At 36.4% G+C, this 20657-nt stretch overlaps 1 protein-coding gene across 1 annotated transcript in view; it reads right to left on the reverse strand.

The window, feature by feature from the left end:
* furin (furin (paired basic amino acid cleaving enzyme)) overlaps positions 1–20657 on the reverse strand; it is a 151436-nt gene that overhangs the window by 51315 nt on the left and 79464 nt on the right. The gene's annotated exons all lie outside the window — the stretch shown is intronic.

The raw sequence follows: 20657 nt of genomic DNA on the forward strand, positions 1-20657 counted from the left end.
TATAGCTTAAAGCTTTAGCAATTCAGATATTAAGGAGTGTACAAGTGTGTAACAGTAGGAAATAAAAGAGAAATGTAGCTTAATCATAATTGATTTTCTCCTTCTAATTGTCACCAATTTTACATCAACCAATCCCTTTATCCCTCTTACTGTAAAGGCATCTATCCCTCTGTCTTGCAATCAATGACATGTCAATATGCACAGCATTACCAAAACCATAAGAGGCACAAATATTCTGCATACATGGTACCATGTTTAACTTACAGCACTTTTTCATGTTTGATCCCCCTTAAAAAATGTGTTTTAAGACACATCAACATACATGATAGACTAACACTGGTTTGAAATGCTATGAGATTAAATATATGCATTATCAGTTATTGCCTCATCAATATTATAACAGGAAAGGATCTGTGCTTCAATCAGCACATATTCTCAGAAGAAGGAGCATTAGATGTTATGCCAGATGAATGGTACAGCCAGGGAGAAACAGGTTGAACATGAAGGCCTGAGAAGATATTTACAGAAAAAGACACTAACACAAGATTCAGCTGTTTTTAATACTATCTTGATGTTTACACATGTGTGTATGGGTGTAAATGAGTGGCTGACCTGAATTGAAATCAGCTGAAACAGCCAGAGAGCTTAATATATCCTGGGAGGCAAAGACATGCCAGAGCAGACAAAAGCATTTATGATGAAGCCATAATTTATTTCTTTCAAATGTCCATGAAATTAAATGGATTTTTTTTTCTTAATGCATCCACTATATAGCCATTTTTCATAAAGAAGCTGTCAAAAGGGTGAGACAAAGGATAAGTTTGGAATGACAATATTTAATTTTGATTAACAGACGTGGGGGAAAAAACAAAATGCTTCATCATCTCAGAGTACGACAACCACAGTAAACAAATCATTAGTATGTGAATTGCCAGCATGCAAAAGCAAGATGGATTTGCATAAAATATAAGCAGTAGAATACAGATCTGGCAGAGAAAAGTTTTTATAAAAGGCTGCTGAACTCACGACTGGTGATGATGGGGGGCAACTAGAGGCTGATGGTAGAAGGGGGGCTGTTATAGACAATCATTCTTTTCAACAAAGGCTCCTTGCAGTAATGATACTTAAGTTACATAAAACATTTTTAATACTATTTTCCCTAATTGTCCTCTTAGTAGGGGAGGAAACATTAATTCAACAGGCTTTATCCTAAATAAATAAATAATGTTACAGTTATTTCTAATTACTTAAAGAAGGTTCTTTTTTCTTCATTGGCATGTGTTGGAAAGATTTATTTAATCTGTCCAACACATCTCCTCTCCTTACAAACCAGAATCTTTCTATTCAAAGAAAGTCAGTCACTGGAATTTGAATATTTAAGTGGTCTGGAATTGACTTTCATGATGCCATTTGGCACAAGAAGCAAAGTAGGGCGAAGAAAAAACATTTTTATACATTCCACATATATTTCATTTAGCTTTTGATTAGATTTCAAAACTTAATTACTGCACTGAGAAATCAATGAAGGCATTGAAAAGACTGAATATGTTAAGACATACAATAATCCAGCAATGTAAAAAACTTGCAATTACTCTATTCTTTTTTTCCACAGCAGTTAATTAATCCAGAAACTGGCATAAAAAAATGGTACATAGGGAGCAAATAAGGGGCGGATGGAGGGTAGAGTAAGGGGGTCAAAGTGTTCATGAAATATGTTTATGATATATATAGGGGCCCAAATCCAGCTAACTTCTTATCTTGTCCTGGGGCTCGGCCAAGGCTGGGCTGGTTGAACTATTCGCACAGAAAATGTGATCTTCTTTATCTTTAATGTGGGAGTGAAGTGACAAAAAGACATAATGCCTTTATCTCTTCTCACCAGAACAGGCCCGAATATTCGGTAAAGTAATTTGCCTGTCATATTACTGAAGAATGGAGCCACATAAGACAAGAAAATCACTCATGTAGTGATATAGACTAGCCACACACTACAGACAGAAAATAAACAGGTACTACTCATTTGTAGAGTTTCCAGAAAAAAAAATACACTCAACCAATCAGTGTTCAGATCAACTTGTTATGTCTGGTCCATTATCATGTTCATTTCTGCAGCTAGGTGAACAAAGCAGCCGTGACTGGAACCCAACAAGCAAGATAAGTGTTCAGGCTGACCCTTTGACAGGTCTTACTCCAAGAGTTCAGTCACCAAAGATATGTGCAACACAGCACAACTTAATGTGATGCATTGGACCTTGAAGGCAATTTGGTGGTGGGCATTAAAAAGTGTTCACAACAATGTACTCCAGGATATGCAGTTACACTTCATCAGATGCAACCTGGAAAAAAGATCCTGAAACTGAAGTTTAAAAGCTTCAGTTTATTACCTCTGCATTGAAGAACGATTTCTTTTTTAACAAAATTACACTGAAGGACTGCTGTCACAATGTGGCTATCTGCTGCCAATTCAAACACAGTGCAGACAGAGCGTTGGCAGAGCATAGCAGGAGATGTGATTCTGCTATTATTTTTTATTGGCCTTAGTCTCTAGGTAGCTCTTAAAATTTTATTTATAGTAAATATGTATATTATATATTATATATGATATTTAACAGTCACAATTCCTTTGTCTCAGAACTATTATTCTGTAGCTTTGTTCATCATTTTATTGAACATACATCTCAAAACTTCATCCCTGTAGTCAATTGATCAAGATCATCAATGTACTTTTAAAAATGTTTTGAGAAAGGTGGAGTTCCTCTCATAGTCCAGTCTTGCTGCTAGGATAAAATGAAGGTAATGGAATAGAGAGAGAGCAGTAGAAATCCCAAGAAAGAGGCATCAAACCAGGCCAGGGGCGCTGGGATAACCCGCTGACTGTATTAATCAGTGAAAACTGCCAGAGAGATAAGACATTAACATAGGTTTTGATTCTAAACTGTTTTGCCATAGTTTAAAGAAAAACATCTGGAGCAATGGAGTAATTATCTGATAGAGCTTTTCAGTTTTTCTTTTACAAACAAGAAATATACATTCTCCTATGACTCGTTTTCATATAAATGTAAATATAGTGCAACTATTTATATACATTTGACGAAGGCTGTTAAAAAATTAAATGTCAAACTTTTTAAGCTTATAGATTTACTTATGACTGCTCAGCACTGGAGGTAAAAGTACAACCACTTCATATTACTGCCCGTCCCTGGACTGAAGGTGTACTGCAGTTTCTCTTAGAGTGATTGTCCCAGGGCATCCAGAATAATGGGAAAAACACAACAACAAATTTCCCAGGATTCCTATTACCAGGGTAATAAATAACTTGGGACTTTAAATCCTGGATCTTTCATTGTAAAGGAGGCTATTATTTGGATGGTGACGTATTCTAATTCTAAGTATGATTGTCTACCTCTGATCAAATCAACCACAACTTTTATTAACTCTTTCTGTATGTCTGCTTCTGTCTCCTGGAGGTTTTTTCCTGTTATAAGGGAGTTTTCCTCTCCACTGTCACTACAAGCATGCTTGGCGTGAGGGATTGTCTTCAAGTCAATGAGTCGATGCAATCAACTGGTTTTCCTTAGATAGAAACTTTGAATTAATTTGACTGTTTGGTCTGGTTGAATTGTAAAGTGCCTTTAGAAGACTTGTGTTGTGAATTGGCTCTATATAAATAAACTGAATTGAATTAATAAAACCTGGTCCAACGTCTTTGTGCAGAAAGATAAGGTTCAAGGTTCAATGATAAACGTGAATGTTTAGACATGGAGTTGCTAAATAATAGCAAATAAGGAATGTTTTTTTTTTTCTTTGCACCTTGTTTGATGCACAAGTGCATTATTAGTTATTTTGTTGAAAATGCAATTGGCAATTTTCAAAGGTAAAAAAAAACCCTGTAAAGTGAGTTACTATATATCCTATGAGTTTAGTTAAAACAGGATTTAGCTGCCTAAAGGAGATCCAAATTATTATGGTGGCACTGGTTCGGTGAGGAGTGGCGGCCTAGTGGTCAGGGCATAGAGTCTGGAATCCTGATGTTGTGATTTCGAAAACCCACTCCCACACACTGCCACTCTGGCTCTCTGAGCAAGACCCTTAACCCCCAATCACTCTCTGGACACCCCACGATGGCAGCCCCCTGTTCCCCAAGGGGTTAAATGCAGAGGTAAATTTCTCCAATCTGAGATCAATAAAATTAAATTATTATTAAACATACAGTGTCAGGTGAATGTCAGTCTGACAGAGCAATAGACATCCACAAAGATAACTGTGTTAAAGATATTATTGTTTGAAAATTCAGTGGATGCAAAGAACAGTTAGAAGAAATATCTTTGAACAGATTTGAACATGCATTTTGATAGAACCCCACCCAAATCCAGATCGGTTATTTGAATGCCATGTGCCCACAGGGCTTAGAATACATAATCTTAATAGAATTTTTGAATAATTCATTGCATTAAAAAAGAAAGATGGAATGAAAACAAAAGATGGAGCTCCAAATTTCATAGTTTGAAGCCATGCTTATGCAGTCATGGTGCGAATAAAGGATCTCTGCCCTTTCTAATATTTTGCCTGTTTGTATTTGCTGTCCATTCTTCCTGAGCAGAGTATTGTCTGCAAATTACTTATTTTCTTTATATATGGTTAATAGGATTAGGACTTGGGAGGGACCATTAAGGATTAAACTAGGAATGTTCCAAGTCTATACCGTCACAGTCTGTACCAGTCCACCCCTTATTGTAGGAATGTGTGGGGCACGATATCATCCCACCATGGCATTCTTCAAAAATTATTAGATTCACAGTCAGTTAAGGGTATAAAAATCCAAATCTGTTTGTTTCTTATTTGTAAGTTTCTAAGAAATATTTGCTTTAAAAAGCAAAAATACAAAACTACATAAAATGCAGAATAACAGTCAGTTACAAATGCTGTAATCACTGACTGTAATGTATAATAAAATGTGTGTCATATCACCATTAATAAAACAAATGATATTGTGAGATACACTGATATTAAATCATTGTCCATCCATCGGTTATATGGTGCAGAGGATATTTTGTGATAAATGTACAACATTATATTGTCAGGATGAACACATTGGTTTGTAATGTAAGTGTCAGATTTGGAAACGTTTCTTAAAAGGTAGGTTGAGACTGGCAACTTTTAATCACTCTGTGGTAATTATGTTACTTCATAAATTATACAACTTTCTTAAAAGCTCTTTAAATGTAGTTTGTGTTGAGTCAGGCTTTTAGGTCACGTCAGTAAATCTTTCAGGACAGCTTGCTTCATAGACGCCAACTATTATTGGCGCCAACCATGACAAAGATCTTTATTAAAGATCTGTATTGGAAAGCATATTGATTTAATAAAGGCGTGCATGGTGTTTAAGGACTATAAGGAATCCATCATTAAGGCAGCAAGTGACTTCATGTGCTGAGTAAGGTGCCCTTTTATCATCTTTAGCACCTGCCCTCCAAAATGTCTGTGTGCGCTGCTGGGCATAGAAACATGAAAGGTCTTAGAAATGTTCCTGTGGTATTTACTATTATTATGGAAATCTGTGATCTTGGTTAGGTAAATAAGTCTTTGCCAGTGGCGGCTGGTGGAGTTTTCTCCAGGGGGGCTATAAATTCAAAATAGACATATACCAAAAACCAGTTAAGCGTACACTAACTTATCACACCAGTATGTTTATATGAATACCAACAACAAAAAACATGGTAAAAACACTATAAAAACAAAACATTATTTCACTGAGGCTTTGTGAAGGCAAATCTGTGTTTTGCATGGTCAAATATGATGTTACAAACTTAAAAAAATAATATACTAGTTTAATAATGGAGAAGCTATTACTCAGGTTTATATTTTTTTAATATATAAAAACTATTTATTTTCTGAGAATGTGAGTATTTAAAACCAACTATGCAAATTAACATATATCTATGACAATAGTATATTATTTTCAATGTGAATCTCAGATTGTTCATTCTTCTTTACATTTTCTAAAAAGTGCTTTAAATCAGTCCTACTGTACCTGTCTTTATCCATGCTGAGTCGGGTTCTGGCGTTTAAAAAAAGAAGGCAGGAAAGCAGAATAAAGCGTTAGCCTCACTGCATGCAGTTAGTCATGCTTCGTAGCTAAAGCAGGTAATGGAAAAAGACAGTTTGTACCGTCTCCATCTGTCTTTGGACTGCTGATTAATTTTAATGCTCTAGTGCATTTGCACTATAACCACAATAACTCCTGTAAAAACCACTGTGCAGCTATATTACAGTTTTTTATTTATTGACTGTGCAATATTCTGTGCAATATGCTGAATGTGCAATAATTACCTACTACACTTTAACGTAAAAGTAAATCCACCTGTATATAAGCCATCCGGATTGTACATATTTTTATTTCTTATTTTTATTTTGTTTTTTCATTGTGTGCGATACATGTACACTTGCATCTTAATCCTTATTTATCTTAATATACTGTATATACCTGGATATACTGTATATATATTGTTTATTCTTAATGCACCTTTTCCTCCTTTGTTTGCACCTTCTTTAAACTCTATGCCAATATGTGACGAGTAAATTTCTCCGCTGTGAGATCAATAAGCTCATCTAATCTAATCTAATCTAGTGATCGACCGCGATCACGGCTTGACCTGTCAATCACCCGCACTACAGCTGTGGCAACAGTTCAAGCCACCTTGGGGTGCTTAGATGTGCCCTGGGCTGTCCTTCACTTCTGTATTGCAGAGGAGCTTCTGCGCATGTACAACTTTTAATGAGAGTGAATGGTCAAACATTTTTGCGCCCTAGGGCGGAAATATTTCACCAATTCGACGAAACACGAAAACAGCTTTACTCATTGTAAAGGGTTAAATATTTATTTTGCACATCTAAGAAATATAAATCAATCAGTTTTGAAATATTTTAATTTTATAATTTAATTTGAATTTTTATGTCTTAATCAAGGTAATTGGGTGGGTGGGTGGGGCAGCACCCTAGCGTTCTGGCTAGCCACCACTGGTCTTTGCCTTTTCTGTTCTATGTTAAGTGCACAGAATGATACCGAAACAGCTTTCAGCATATTTGTTTCTTTGAAATAGGCTGAAAAGTTGATGTTGAGCTTGGTTTAAAAACTAATTTGAATGAACATATCAATCACAAAATTTGCCCACTTACAAATTGGCTACTACACAACTGAAAATTATAATTTTAAAATGATGACCAGTCGATACTTACAGTTTTTCAGCTATAGCACTTATAATATTCTAGTTTTTAGCATGGTCTAAGGTGCTCTTGTTATTTTCAGCATCATGTGTTAAAGCACAGAGCTAGATAAAAGGTTCAAGATAATCCACCAATGATAGTCTTTAAACGTAACACCTTTGATATGAAGTCAATTTGATGTTTTTGTGTGAGCATCACTGGTGCCAGTGCGTGCAGCCTACTGTTGGTACCAATGACGTTAATGTCACTAAGCTAATCCTGTGACGCCTGCCTGCTGTGCAAACAGTGCCTGTGCTTATAGTGCTGTGCAAAAAGCATAGCTGTGACATTTATAGACACAATAGAGTGCACAAAAAGGAGAAGGTTCACATTTACCATTCACTGTGCAGGAACCTCTACTGTATGTACTGCTAAATTTCAAAGAGGCAAAAACTAATTTTTCCCATCCATGTTCTAAAAACAGCAAATAAAAGAGCGCAAATTAGGACATAAGAAACAGCCATTTAAACCCAGTCACAGAGAGCTGCCTCCAGTGGTCTCTGGGTGAGAGCCAGGGAACAACACGATAATAGAAATGACTGAACCATTATCATACATGTTGGAATCCAAGGTCCATTTTGATTCACAATTTAACTAAAATAGATGTTTTTGAACTGTGGAGGTACACATAAAATTCCTGAAAAGAGGTCAAGCATGGAAGCAAATAACACACCAACTTCCAAAAGATGGGTATTGAAACCCAGAACATTTTAACTGGAGGGAAAGTTTCACTGTGCAGCTAGGAAAAAAAAAAACCAATACACACAGTTATAAAACATCAAACTTATAAACGCATTTATATTAGGTTTAGAGAAGCACAGGTTATCCAAACTGCATTCTTAAGCATCAGAAATGCCACATGCAAGAATATTTATGAAATTGGTAATTGGGTTTCTACATTTTACAGAAATGATTGATGTTTTTCTACGTAGAGTAAAATCTATTCGAAAAGTCAGGGACTTCTGAAAGCTGTGTTGCAAAAATAAATCAAAGTCGCAGCTTGCTCAAAACATTGGACTTCCAATGAGAGCTATAGTGACGGCAACAATGTAAAGCTAAAACTTTCCAGCAGATGTATACAAGCTGCCCAACCTGAAATTACTGTGTCCCTTTTTAATAATTCAAATTTTTTTTATAAAAGCTCTTTTCATCTCTACAGAATGAAATATTACTGAAATGATATTTAGATTATTTCACTGAAACAGAACAAGCACATTTTTATGCTTTACATAATAAACCAATATATGTAGTTGCACATATTGCATATAAGTGACTGGTTAATTCTGTGCAGGTCATGAATGTAAGATATGCATCACCATGTGTGACTAATGTCTAACCAATGCTTGGCTGAACAGTAGGACGCGTAATGTAGAATTGCACTGTTGGTTTGAATCGGTCCCTTCACTGAAGATGCCAAAGGGATTAGGCTATTTTCTGCTCTAACTTGACTCAGCTGTGGCTTTAGGCGGCCCTGTTGGTTACAGTAAAGTGCCAAGTGAATATCTCTACTGCATGGGTAAAAAGGATATGTCTCTAAAATCACTGCATGTAAAATGATATATGATCAACAGTTAATGTGTTATAGCATAAATGTGCTGGAACAGGAGGCTGTAAAATGCGACTCACTGCAGCAAGCTAGTTTTCTTTAGATAGGTTATGCTAATGGAATTTTTATGATGATTTTTCTTTTTATTTAAATGTAATTGTTGAATTTGAATCTTGACTCTGGTATGAGTGCATTGAATGGACTTGACATTTTTGAAATTCACTTCTCAAGTCTTTTCTTCTAGCATTACCCTGTATTTAATCCATCCTTTCATCAACTCTGAACACTTACAGTATCATGCTGCCACCATAAGTATATGTTTAGGTATAGGAAATTCTAACTTTCTTACACAAGTGATTTCATTTTCATATTTTATATATGTGTATGAGGTTGTTCATATGTACACGACACATTGATGCATTAAACCACTGTACTCTATTCCTTCCACCTCCCATTTAAGCACTATTTTGATTGAAGAGGTATGAAAACCTTTAAGAGAAACTTGAACTAGCAGCATTTCAGAACTGTGGTCAGTTCATCAAGGGACTCTTCACACAAAAAAGTTGTAAAATTGTGAAACTAGCAGTAATTTAAACTTCCCTACAGTATTTAGACATGCTACTATATATAAACCTGCAAGGGAAATGAAATATTTCACTAAAAAGAAAAAGGGCGATAAAGTCAGAAACAAAATGCATAAAGTCTGCTGTTTGGAGAGTTATAACCACTCTAAATTAATGTCTGTTGCATTGAAATGAAATAATTCATGCAGAAAAGCGCAAATTCAAGTGGAATCCTGCCATTTAACAGAACCTAAAAGGGAAAAACAAATGTCTCAACATACAGAAACATGTGTAAACAGGACCATCTCCACACGGCACAGACACAATTGCTTTAACAGCCCATTCATCTGTATCTAGTCAACAGGGCAAGAGTAATATTGACCGACTCTGGGTGATCACTAATGCTTTGCACAATGGGGTTTGACTCAGGACTGTCACCTCCCATCACTATCGGCTATTTGTTACCAAAATGTTCGCAAAACTGCTGCTTTAAATCAGGCTGTTCTTTTCACTGTCAGAGGCTCCAGTGAGGGAGGCAGCAAGCTGGAGGACTTTGGTTTAAGAATGAAGCCCCTGCCAGCATCCCCTATGTCAGTCTAGAAAACGCTTTCCCAGATAGAATAAACAAAGATAGGGGCTTACAAAATTAAAGCAGTCAAGCAAAACAGAAGGATGACAACTTTATACAAAACATTGATAGATTCAGTATTAATAGGGAGAAGCTTTTTGACACTTGACGGGCTGTGCATGTTTCCTTTTAGTCATACGTTTTTTTTTTTCCCCTCAGTGGGTTAAAATAATGATTGTGAGAATCTGAAACCTTTGAGCAGGTGTCAGATTTTCAGCACCGTTTTTTTTTTTCCCCTCAGTGGGTTAAAATAATGATTGTGAGAATCTGACAACACTTTCAAACTTTCAAGGGTGGTGGCAACTGAAAAACGAAGTCTCATTAGACATCTCACCTAAGAAACATACAAACATCTTTATTTCAGGAAAGCTTTTCTTTTACCTAGAGCTTTGAAGTGACATCGACTCTCTACTTCAGACCTGCAAAAAGAGATTGAACCAAAGTTTATCTAGTTAAGAGCTTCCTCTGTCCACTAAAACACTGAGGAAAGTTGAAAGATCTTATGGGGAGCCAAGCAGACAATTGATGTAAGTGCATGGATGTGAATGTGCGCTGAATTCCGATTTGAGCAAAGATGCGGGGTTCCACAAGACATCAGAAACAGAGCCGGCATTTCCGTGCTGGTGCAACCTGGCACCTTCTACGTCAAACACTGGAGCTGAGCATCTAAAGCAGGAGACCTGGGAGAAACACGTCTCCTTTGATTTGTGTACTCCTTCACTGTGTTTCATCCTGTATCACTCCCTCGGCGACACAGATTTATTGCCTCCACATGGACTCACATATGCATGCAGCTTATGTACAGCTACAGCAAGGGCGTATTGGAGCAGGGGACAGGTAATTTGTTTTTGTATTCACACAAATAAGGCTGATCCCAGAGCTCAGTTACTTGTTCAGAGCAAAAAAATTCATAATGAATGTGGTATTTCTATATTTTGCTTTCTTGTTGCACCTGGAATTCAAATTGAACTGATTCTGGTTTTCTGCCAGCTAGCAGCACTTAGAAAATGAGTGATGGACTGAATATGTTCTAAGACAATTATATTTGTAGAGTTCATGACTTAACACCTTTCAGTTTTCATAATCTACATTTGGAGCCACGTTAATTGGCATGCCTGAAAAAGATGTGGAAAGGAAAATAAAATATATATATTTTTTATTGCAGTCATATGACCCCCGCACTGTTGCTTTTTTTTGTAAAATCTGACCTTTAATTTGAGCACATTCATTCATGAGGAAACAAACATAGTAACCTTTAACAGTCTCTTTAAAGCAGATTTAAGTGAAGCAGTTTTTGTTTACAGTTCTTTACTGATCACGTCCATGAACCGTAATGAGTTATGCATGACTTTCTTTTTCCTTGGGGAAAAAGAATGAGCGGTACGTGATGATGCAGAGGTCCATTTGTTCATCCTCGGCCCATTAGGCTGCGCAGGAACCTACATTCATCCTGCTCCCATGTATAGTGAAAGGGCAGGTAGGGAGATTTAACAAAAATCTCCAGAATCACCTGGGAGGCCAACTGAGTCTTCAAAGCGACCATCTGGCCCAATCTACATGGACACTGATTATATTTTGTCAATCAGGTTGAAACTAGGTTTTTTTATATTATTCTGCTATTTTTCATGATCAGTGGATAGAAACCTGATGTGTAAACTGATCAAAAAACTCATCTGTCTTTTTCATCTTGTTAGGGTTTAAAAAAAAATCTATTTCAAAGTCTTCACAGATGGATCCAACCTTTTGATGAATCTTGGCCAACATCGTCTCCATACAATTTGCACAGATGTCCCTCTCACATGCGGGTGCCCTATACACCCAAATCATAATATTTTTCTGCTTTTCAAACTGAATCTTAATAGTGATTCAGTCTCTTACATCGTCAACAGAAACTGACATTTTCCACAACCTCATATTTGAGTCTATTTTTAATGCTCAATTCCCCCTTTATGTTTATTTTTTCTGTTCCTTTAATCAAACTCAAAACCTGTCCAAGGGAAATCTCCCTCCTTCTCAAAGTTGGGCCAGCTTTCTGATGTTATAATAACACTGCAGGATTTTTTAACTCAAATACATATTTCTGGATATTTTGATAGTTAGAAAAAACTATGGCAGGTGTAACCGAGAACTGACATTGTTTTAGTCTAAAAAACCTTGGTTATATTTATCATCATTACAGCAACAATAGTTGTTTAAATATTTAAATATTCAAGGAAGTTGCCTTCATTAATATCAGTTTCTATGTCCATGCATAGTTTTCAGAATGGTTTCTGGGTTTTGCCAAGTATAGCAGAAGCTAACTGGCTGTTTCTATGTGTGTCACTGATATCCATCCAGCTCCTCCATTTTTTTGAAAGAAGGACTTTGCCTTCTTTGGGTGAACCGTTCAACTCAATGTAAACAAAGCAGTTTGTAGTCCATGGTGACTGCATTTTTCCTTTTTTCAATGTGCTTTTTCAGTGTTGGTCTTTGTAAGATGCTCATTTACATAAACATTAAATAATTTTCATTTTTTTCCCCCCAGCATCTTTTATTGTAATTACACTGTCACAAGTACAGTGCAACGAAATTCACTCTCTGCATTTAACCCGTCCCCTTGGGGAGCATTGGGCTGCCATTTGCGGCACCCGGGGAGCAATTGGGGGGTTAAGGGTCTTGCTCAGACACCCAGAGTGGCAGTCTGTGGGAATGGATTTCAAACTCACAACCTCAGGATTCCAAGCCCTATGCGCCAACCACTAGTCCGCCACTCATTTCCTCCCTTGTTTTCTTTTTTTTTTTTATTTGTGAACCAGATCAGAATAGCTGTTTAAACTCATATTTTTTTCCGTGGAAAAGGATGAAATACTTCAATATTATTTCTATCAATAGAGATCCCTTTACTGTTGAATAATAAAATTATATAACCTGCTTTTCCAGAGATTCCCGATTATCCTCTGTTTTGTCATCAGTGTTTACGGGTGCAAGTGTCTGGGTATATGATTATGACTTGTTTCCAACGTCATTCGTTTGACTATAGTTTCAAGTGTTTTTCTTGGTGTTCCAATATCTGTCTTGTCTTTCTCTGCCTGCTGACTCCTCAGTTCTTTGACTTCCCCTGTTAGGTCCAAAATGAGTTTCTGTTGTTGTGAGATTGATGATATCTCACCAGACATAAAATCCAAAGATGTCCTTATCTCCCCAGACTCTTCCTCTGTCACTGATCTGCTTTGCTTTGTGTTTTCCATCTGAATTTTTGTTAGCGTTACTGCAAAAACAGAAGATTGTAGCAGCAACTCAGCCATTTGCCGCAGTCAGACTCCTGAGGTTTGCTGACGACACAATGGTTATTGTTCTCATATGTTGACCTACAGATGTGAGGGTGCTCAACTGGCTTTCTGTTGCAGCCAAAACAACCTGGTTGCTATTGTCTGTAGCCTCATCATGGATTTATACCTTTCTAGAGTTGGGAAACAGGCAGAAAACATAGCTGCAGATCGATCGTACCTTGGTCACAACCTGTTCTAACTTCTCCTCTAGAACGCACTATAGAGCACTACAGATCATTGTACTCTCAAGAACTAGGGATCTTGGCTGGACCCATGAGCAGACAGACAGGGTGAGTACAAATGGTGAGTTGGAATTTACACTGTCTTAAGGAAAAAGCCTATAGAACAAAGAATGGTCTCTTAACTTGGCAATGCATGGCAAGGTGTGGTAGAACAGAGATACAGACTATTTACCCCTGAAGGGGAAAAGAAATCTGACATGTATTTAAGTGATAGATGATATGAGGCTGATCATATGTGAGTTGGCCTGACTGATTAGTGGCAATGAGAAATAAGAAAAACCAGCAGTTGACTGAGAATGAAGTAATTGCACAGAAAAGGAAATGGCAAAACCATAAATATACTGGAGCAAAACTCCTAGTAATATCTAACAAATGAAACCAGGTGTGAATGAAGCTGAATGATTAATAAGAGAGATCAGACAAAACAATAAAATAGCATTAAAAGAACACCAAACACTGTAAACACGGGAAAAAAATTAACTAATATGGCAAGACCCAAATATTAAAACAATAATAAAAGTAATAGGCAAGACTAACACAGGGAATTCCTAAAGTAGGTGATTCAATCCTACATTAAATAGGAAACAACTGCAAAATGAAAAAGATAACATCATATAGAAATCAGTAAGCAAACTGTAAGATCATAAAAAAGAGAAAACCTAAAAAACAAAACAAATAATGACATGACCAGAGCTAGGAACACTTTCTTCCAACAAGCCATCAGGCTAACGTACAGCTGACTTTAACTTATTTTCCGTAACCTAGTATCTCAATCTCTATTAAGCCTCTGTTTTATTGGAAACCACTTAATATTCCACAATATACTCGGTCTATATTGTTACTCTGCTCATAGCATTACTGAATCATTGTTTTTAATGTCACGATTTTTGTTTACATAATGCTCATATGTATATTTTTGTACATGTATTACTTGTCACCCCATATGTGTGTGTATTGTGAAAAATGTTTAATCCATACATACATTCATGTCAACACATACCCAGTAGATAAATCAGATTCTGAAATGGTTCAGTCGACATAAATCAGTCTTCTTTAATGGCCATATAAATCCTCAGAAAGAAAAACAAATATTCACAAAGGATCTTACAACACTGAATACATATACTCTAGTTAAAGGTTGCTTTTTAAATTATTGTAATCAACATTGAATTCCTGTTATAGAACATCGATTTCTTAAATATTTAACAGGTATTTACCAAAGGCACCAATAAATATGGCATTTAGTTTAAGTAATACACAAAAAGTTTGAGTATAGTTTAAGTAATACACAAAAAGTTTGAGTAAAACACAATGTTAGATGTTAACATGTCCACTGAACAGTGAACAACAGTTAGAGAAAGGCATTTTTTTAAAGGTGGTTAACATCTAGAATCAAGCCAGAGTTTATTTAAGGTCAAATGAAAAACGGTCCTTTCAAATGTCAACTACTACTGTTCTGTCAAATACTTACAAAGCTAAAAATGTTTGTCTTTTTTTCCATTTTATCAATAAACTTCAAGTAAAGTTACAATAATATATATATATATATATATATTTTTTCTTTTTTTTTAAAACCACTATGTGTTTTTTTTTGCAGCATTCTTGAAGCATTTAATGTTTTCCTTATCCCCTGTCTTTTTGCTGATAAAGCACCTCTATGGCCCCTGAAACAAACAGCCTTGCACCACCAAGGACAGAGCAATTTGCTGGAGCAATAGAAGCATGAAAACACGTCTCTCCGTGTATCTTAATGGAATCCTACATATTAGCCACTGCAGTTAGAATTTTAGTCAGCATTAGTATTCAACTGATGACTAGTTCACTTAAAATGAAGGGTGCAAGGTTGTGTAGCATGCCAATCACTTTCTAATAAAGCCTGATACTAAACCTGCATGCAAGCATGTGGTTCTCACTAATGAATTCCCAGTGAAAGTTCCCTGCAGGTAGTAATAACTCTACATAGGTGAGTTAGCAGGACAGTGAGGTAGCATATGCTGCTGAATACAAGTGAGCAGAAGAAAGACCAAATGAACCCAAATACTGGGTTGCACATAATAGAAGCTGTTGTAGAACATAAAACATAAATCACAAATAATTAATTAAATAATAAAAAATTTAAGTTACATATTATACTTAAAGACTTTCAGGAGTTTAACAAAGAATTCAGGTGTAAGGTTCAGGCACCTCATTGTCAAATATTTATTTTTTGTTTGAAGAAAAGGGTTCTGTTTAGAGAATAAGGGCTAAAAAAGTTCATAGCATTATTTGCGATGAATTGCTGATTGAAAATCTCAACTAATTTAATAATCCAATATTCATTAAGTATGTAGACTAATAACAATCCACTTGCTAAAAGAAAACTGAGAGTAGTACTTCAAGGCACACAGTGTAACTTTTGGCCATTAGGAGTGCTAGACCTGTAACTTTCACGTCCGAGGTTTCATGTCTACACAGGTAAACACAGCCGCCCTGCCTCTTTAGGTCACAAAGTCTGCGGTGTGCCTTTAAGCCAGAAGTGTAGAGAAAATATCAACATTTTACATCTAAGATAAAGATTCTTTTTTAGTTAATAGGCTCTATCCAGAAATCATCAGATGGCATTGTTTTAGCTCCACCTTGCTCAAATTCTGTAAAAATAAATCCTACTAAGCTCCCCATCTGCTTGATAATTAATCAATCAATCAATCAAAAAAAAAAAAAAAAAAGAACAGTTTAACTACTTAGTAAAATAATTATAATTTGATTCCCTAAAAGTAAACGCTTAATAGTCTCTCCAGTGACTCCAGGAGAACCATCCCCACTCCAGTGAATCCATGCAGCACATTTATTTATTTCACGGTAAGTGTATTTATTTATTTGATTCATGGTTCATTTATTATTGTCATGGTATATTTACATTTATTTCGTGATAAATTTATCTAGATGATTTTGTCCCCTTTAATCCTCCATAATACTGGCTGAATACAATAAATTGGTTGATCTGCCTTTACAATAAAAAGAAAATGTTTTGTCAATCATTCCAAAAAAAAAAAAAAAAAACTGATATCCAAAGCTAATACTTTCAGCTCTGCAAAGGCTTCTGAAAATAGTTTTGCTCTAGTGGCTGCTGTGGGCAGGGGGTGAAATCAATCCTGATTTCTTCCACCCTCAGCCCAGCCTGATACATCTGTATCACACTGACAACAAATAGTGGAAAAAGAAGAAGGATGTTCAAGGAAAAAGGAACTATTTTCATGATGAAGCACACATTGATTACAGCTCACTATACTTAAATATGTCCCAAACTAAGCCTGCCCCTCTTTTGACAATAACTGTCAGCTCAAGACAGAGAGCATCTCCAGAGAAAATGCCTGGGATGAGAATTCAGAAATCAGTCTAGCGTGTCACCAATATAAATGAACGTACCTTCGTGACTCTGAAAACTGCCCGCCTCTGACTTTCCTTTGCTTTCTGTTGTCCCATGAATATATTCATATAATCTCATTTTGAGGAGACTGTGAGCATTACTCACTGATGACCTGTTTTACTCTTTGCTCATTTACATAACTCAAAGGGTATCCTCTATGTGGTCTACTGAAACTACAACCCCACATGTTTTAGACACTGTCACAACCCTGTGCTTTTAATTTCATGCCTGTAAACCAACAAAGTCTAAAATAATTGCTCTGGCAATTCCACTGACAGTGTAGAAAGAAGCGTTTGATAAGGGTGTCTTTATGTGTGGATATGTGAGTGTTCTGCTGTAATAGCAGGACACACTTTGGGAGCTTAAGTGGACCAGAGTCAGGGAGTTATCCCTTCCAATAGTACTTTGTTCCATCAGCAGGACAAAGTAGGATCTGCATCACTCTGACAGAGAGAGCTAGGTCGCTCTGGGTAGCTGCACACATTGTCGTCAAAGACTGGAAACAAAGCATAGACTCAAACCTGCTGATGCTAACCACTTTTAGGAGAAAGGATGCATTGCAGATAAATTGATTAAATATAGTATATGGACACAAGAGGACCAACTGCTAAATACATTTGCAATAAAAGGTGCATTGTTGCATGAGACAAGCATATGCCATGGGGTATTTCAGTACCGCCAACTGTTCATTCGGAATAAAAAAAATCTAATATATGATCTGTTAACAAAAGCTCTGTGTTTACATGCAGGATTCCTTGAAAGTACAAAAAGTTTAGTGAAACACACCAAAAAGCACAACAGACATTTTAGTCATTCATGTAAGAAGGAACGCATAAGGACTTAGACAAGAGGCCAGATATCTTGCCTTTTGTAAACATTTTAATATACCACAGACTTTAAACAGAGTCCAGGCGTTAGTCTGAACAATTTGCATCAACTCTATTGGGAGCTTTATTTCAAGGATAATGACTGAAAAAAAATGAATATGATGAGGATTAACCTGAGAGGGGGGATCTTCAGCTAAAGAGGGTTTGACCTTAAATGTCTCAGCCAGAATAAACCTCTGACAGTCGACAAACTTTGATGGATGATAAGGTGAAAGGCGAGGCAGGAGCAAACACTGATGAGGACAACGAGCGTCCTTCAACAGGAGGATGAAGAACGATTTGATGTTGTTGCCATTATGGTGAGTCTTATCATTCTTCCAAACCAACAAAAAAGAGATTTCACTAGAAGATTTATTTTTTGTTTTGTTTTAGAATGGACTAGCTAGGGCTGAATCTGACAAAAAATTAAATAAAATGTTTGATATCACATGAAGAGGGCTACATACAACAGATATCCTCCTGATCTAAAATCTGAACAGCATTAAGAAGAAAATAATATTAGACAAGATGTGAGATATTGGGGTTATCCCAACTAAGGGGCTGGATTCTTTGAAAGACATTCTTAGAGCTATAATGTAACAGAGCTGAGATAAAGGCTGCTCAGATCTACGAGAGAGATTAGGACAGGAATCCCACAGTATTACAGAGACTCCAGGAGGCAGCAGCTTCAAATAAGGCTGACAAATACGACCTTATTTTGCCCATTGTGAAGGATAGCTCTGGGTTATCATTCATGGCCAAACTTTTCCCATGATTCAGTGCGAGTCGAGGTGGACTGATTAAGCTCTGGAAGTGATATCCCAACTGTGACCCAAAATAAAGATTTTTTGAGGCAACACTGTAGGTTTGTTCAACTCAAATAAAAACTCTGTTCAATAAGAATTAACTTAATAAAAAAAAGAGAAAAAAAAGTTTGATATTTCTTGACTCCAGCTCGCTTTGGCAGCTGCTAAGATTTTAGACTGTCTTCCCTCCCTCTCCTGTGTTGAACTACTAGATGGAGGCTAAACTTACATTGCATTGAGCTAATATCAAAATGTTCACATCTAGCAAAATGTTTTTCAGCTAAATAATCATTAATTCATATCAACTGCTGTGATATGGCCTATATTGTACTGTTTTTTGTTTTTCTGTAAAGACAAGCCATAAAAAAGTAATGACAAAAGAAACTTTTAGTGTCTAAATTTAATTTTTCCTTCAAAAATAAATGTAATATATTAATATTAGGATAAAGGATATTAAAAAAGCAAAGGCGGACTCAACTGCCTCCATAAATCTATCCCTCACGGTGTCATGGTTGCTAGGTGACCAAAGTTACGCTTAGGTGAGAATGAGGCTGGCTGCTGGAGGCTAGACCGTCCCAAATCAACGTTAATCACTTCCAGCCTTCGAGGTCTGGGTGGGCTGTGTTCTTCAAAGGATGCAGCCCCTGAACTGGGACATACCCATTAACAATCTCATACCAGACAGCAGAATGCAACTTCAGATTTTATATATTTTTTAATAACAGCAGATTTTTTTGTTTCTAGGTTAATGGTCAGTAATATATGTAAGACAAAAGCTAAATCCCAACTTTTAAATTTAAATAAACTAAAATTTGTCACATTTTCCTATTTATCAGAGCTAATAAATATGACACAAAACAGAAAAGGATATGCAAATCCACAGGAAGATACTGACTCTCTGCAAGCGTCATACTTAATACTAATAATATTCCTTTCAATTGGGACAGATAACGTAGCAGCCATGCTCTTTTTTGCAGGACATGTAGTTAGTGATCTGGCCATTTTAGTCAGTTGCTTCCACTCTTTATTTAATGGCCAACTTGTCCAAAAATCTATACAGAGTTCTCGAATATGGCTCAGGAGTTTTACTGCAGCTCTAGAAAATATATATTGTATAAATCTAATCTAGAACAAAAATGGATATAATTATAAGAAAAGCATGAATAGTAATTTGAGCACGGTAACAGTATATATGAACATTATGAGTGCCTGGTTTGACAAAATACAACCCATTAAAACTGGGTTGTATTTTTTTTAGATTCAGCAAATGTGCGCCGACCATGCTTGTTACAAAGATCTGCCTTTTCTAATCCAAAGTGAACACACCATTAGGAGCACCATTAGAAACATTAGGAACATCGGTGGACAGGTGGACTGTGATGTCTCACAGAGACAGACACCGAATCTGGAATTTGAACGGCTGTTAAGTGTATAAGCCAAATAGGAAATCAGACAGAGAAACTAGTGGTGGCATATAGTTTTCTATAGAGGACCAATGATGAGCAAAGTCTGGACAGTAAAACGTGTTCTATTTTTATACAGTGACATTGAAAAAACAAAAAGACTTAGAGGGAGGCTTCCTTAAAAAAATAGAGAATGGGCCAGAATGTTTCTTAGCATTGGAGAGGTGGGAGTAGCTTCTCATCAGCAGGAGACCACAGTGTTTGTAAAAAAGGGAGTGCATGTATAGCTCAGATTGGTCATTAGTGGAGCTTTGGCTTTGCATGATTTAATTGGGACAAACATGTTTTAGTATAATTACCAAAGGCTGGGAAATGAACAGTGTTATCACAAGGGGCAAGAAAACAAACAGAAACTGTCCAGGCCAAAAAAATTAATAAATAAAAAATCAGCAAGCATGTTGCTTCAGGGCTGTAAGGACTCGACCAAGAAAGGCTGCAAAAGCAGCAGGGCTTGTGTACGGATACAAAAAAAGAAAAAAAAAGGAAACACTGTTTACCGATACAGCTGTAAGAAAAGACCAGTGTTTTCAAACATGCTGTTTCTAAAAGTAATTACCTACGCCAGA

Source organism: Cyprinodon variegatus, unplaced genomic scaffold (genome assembly GCF_000732505.1).
Source record: "Cyprinodon variegatus isolate N-32 unplaced genomic scaffold, C_variegatus-1.0 Scaffold35, whole genome shotgun sequence".
Lineage (NCBI taxonomy): Eukaryota > Metazoa > Chordata > Actinopteri > Cyprinodontiformes > Cyprinodontidae > Cyprinodon > Cyprinodon variegatus.